Raw genomic sequence first — 3,173 nt, forward strand, 5'->3', positions numbered from 1 at the left:
GGAGTTAGCAAAGGGACATTGAAAAACCTGCTTTTCTATAGAAGATAAAAATTTAAAGCTCTTTGTTACAAGTGGGAAGGGAGAGGACAAAAAAAAATTATATTAAGATCTTGTTGGAGGAGATGCCTTGAAGATTTTGAGACTAGAAGTTAATTGCAATAAGGCTTCAAAGTACAGACTGTTTTTTTTTTAATTGATATTACCCCAGGAAGAGAAAGTGCAAAGGGAAGAACTTTGTGCTCTGTTTGGACTGTTTGATGACTCTGGGACTTTGGGGAACTGTTTTAAGTTTTGAAACATCTTGGTTGTTTTAAGAAGAGGGGGGGGGGAATAAGAAAAGGTTTATAATGGCTTTATCTGTTGATGAACTAAGAAAGGAATATGGAAAAATAAAGAAAGAAGGCAAGGACTCTTTGGGAGATGTCTTTCACTTTTTAGAAATGGCGCTTCCTACTTATCAGCAAATACAACAACAGATGGAGGAGGAGGAGGAGGAGGAGGAGGAGGAGGAGGAGGAGGAGGAGGAAGAAGAAGAAGAAGAAGAAGAAGAAGAAGAAGAAGAAGAAGAAGAAGAAGAAGAAGAAGAAGAAGAGGAGGAGGAGGAGGAGGAGGAGGAGGAGGAGGAAGAAGAAGAAGAAGAAGAAGAAGAAGAAGAAGAAGAAGAAGAAGAAGAAGAAGAAGAAGAAGAAGAAGAAGAAGAAGAAGCCATCTTTAATGAATCAAAAAGTTTGATTAAGAAGGAAAAGAGAAAGAGAGGAAGGAAAATGAAGGACTTAAGACCTAAAAAAACACCCAAGAAAGAGAAAAATAAGATGCAAAATCAATACAATGTCAGAAAGCAAAAGAAAAGAGGAATACAACAGAGAGGGGAAGCTAAAAAGGCGGAGGTTAGGGGGAGGTAAAAGGGCCAGGTGGGATAAGAAAGGAAGGGAAAAGGGGGAAAAAAGCCACAAAGGTATGAAACAAGATGGGAAAAAGCAAAAAAATTTTAGGGATAAAGGGTAACGTATAATTTATTAAAAAAAAGGATTCTGCAAAAGTACACAAGATAGTATTGTAGTACTTGTACTAGAAATAGAAAATTAGAATTTTATAAGATCTAATAAAATATTAAAATATTAAAACGCTTAATAATGATAGATTTCAAGATTTAATAAAATATTAAAGGGAATGTTTAAAATATTTAGTTCAATTATAGAGTTTAATTGGCTATTGTGTTAGTGTTATTATAAACTTATTATTGTAGCATTTGCCTTTGAAATAGATTATTGGAATATTACAAGATTTAATAAATTAAAATATTAAAATGTTTAAGATTTAGTGATAGATTTTAACATTTAATATTATTGAGAATGTGTAAATGCTTAAGACTTAATGATAGAGCTTAATTTGTTATTGTTTTAATGTTATTATAATCTTTTTTTTCTTACTTTTTTAGTTTAAAATGTAGTATTTAAAATGTATTAAAAAAATTAGAATGGTAATTATGTATTTAATTACTTTATAGATTTACTATTTTCTTTTTTTCTTAAAATTTAGTAGGTAGAATGTACTAAGCAGAATCAGATTGGGAACTAGGTGTTATTTTAAATGTTAACTTAGGGGAACGATAGAAAGGCATCATACTTCAATTAGTGATTCCAGGAGAAACCTTATTTTTATTAAAGAAAATGAGATAAATGGATAATTGGAAAAGAATGGACAAAAGATACAAGTATAATGATTTAAAGTAAGATGAAATAAATAAAATAGAATTAAGAAGAGTGAAAAGCGGGGAGAAGTTATATAGAAGTATATAGATACCTCTTTTCAGGGGTGGGCTTCAAAATTTTAACAAAGGGTTCTCTGCCCGGTTACTGGGTGGATGTGGCCTAGTCAGCTTCCTGCATCATGGTGAGGGAGGGCGCTTTTGCCCTCCCCGGGCTCCAGAAACTTTCCTCGAGCCTCTGGAGGCTCTCTGGAAGCTGGAAACAGGGCCATTTCCAGCCTTTCTGAACTTCCAGGGAGTCTGTTTTTCACCCTCCCCAAGACTTCACATGCATCCTGCACGTACCTGCATCCAAAATGGGCCATGTGGGGACTCCTGGGAGGGGTAGGGTGGGTGGGGCCAGCCAGGAGTGGGATTTGGGGGTTCTCTGAACTGCACAGAATCTTAGCTGGGGCTCTCCCGAACCTCTGCGAACCCCCATCAGCCCACCCTGCCTCTCTCCCCAATATTATTACTAGAGAACTTTCTGGCTTTGTGACTAAACAACAACTGACTTCAGCCAAGAAAATCTATCCTTGATATATCCTCAAATTGTAGGGCCTGGGAAATAAATAGCTCTTTTGCACTGACTCTCAGATGGAATTGTTTCGGCTGTAAGAAATAAATATTTGCTAATTTGATTCAGAAAATAAAATGGTGTGAATAATGGAAGCTCTTAAAATTTGGCTCCATTACAACTTTTTTCTGTGCAGCTCAAAATGTAAAACTTGCTAATCAGGGTAGGAAGGTCAAGGTCAGTTACCTCATTGGTGCATTAAGGAACTGCAAAGTTCCAACTGCAGAGGCTTTATTTCCTCCCCTGGTGAATTAGTTATCTGACTGCTGGGCTAGAGTGTGAAATTAACCTAAGAAACTCTACTTTCAGAACCATCATGGACCCAAGGGAAATGAGCACTGGAGGCATGAGGCAAAGAAGCTCTCAGGAGCAGGCCAGGGGAGAAGAGGAAACACAAATACTCAATGGTAAGGAGGCATTTAAGGGGCATGGATGATATATTTTGTTGCACAATTGGGTGGGGGATAGCCTTGCTGTGGATAAATTGTCTGAGGATTTTCAATTAGGTCTTGGAATTAGGTAGTACTATGCAGAGATTAGCATTTTGGGAGCCACAGCAAAAAGCCTAGAATGATATGGTAATGTTTTATGCTGTTTTGCTTAATAATTAAGCAAAATAGAATTGTACGATAAACACAGACTTCCAGATCTGCTGGTTAAAAGCGGTTACTATAGTGTGGAAATCTGCTTTTTAAAAAAGGCTACAAAACTGAATAAAAACATACCATATAAAATACTTCAGAAGCCTGATAGAAATAGTTTTGGACCTGCTTTATCCACCCCAAAGGAAAGAGAATGTGAAGAGTGGAGAAACGAATGCTTGAAATTTGAAGTAGTAATTTAGAACAA

At 36.4% G+C, this 3,173-nt stretch overlaps 1 long non-coding RNA gene across 1 annotated transcript in view; it reads left to right on the forward strand.

Annotated features, from left to right (window-relative positions):
• Positions 1-2,507: 2,507 nt before the first annotated feature.
• Positions 2,508-3,173, forward strand: part of LOC148127104 (uncharacterized) — a 68,602-nt gene continuing 67,936 nt past the window's right edge. The window contains exon 1 of the long non-coding RNA XR_015741931.1: positions 2,508-2,731. This is a non-coding gene — a long non-coding RNA (uncharacterized LOC148127104). The remainder of the gene's footprint in view (positions 2,732-3,173) is intronic.

The sequence above is a fragment of the Pseudonaja textilis genome, chromosome 2 (assembly GCF_049901715.1).
Source record: "Pseudonaja textilis isolate UNSWEBS1 chromosome 2, rPseTex1.2, whole genome shotgun sequence".
Lineage (NCBI taxonomy): Eukaryota > Metazoa > Chordata > Lepidosauria > Squamata > Elapidae > Pseudonaja > Pseudonaja textilis.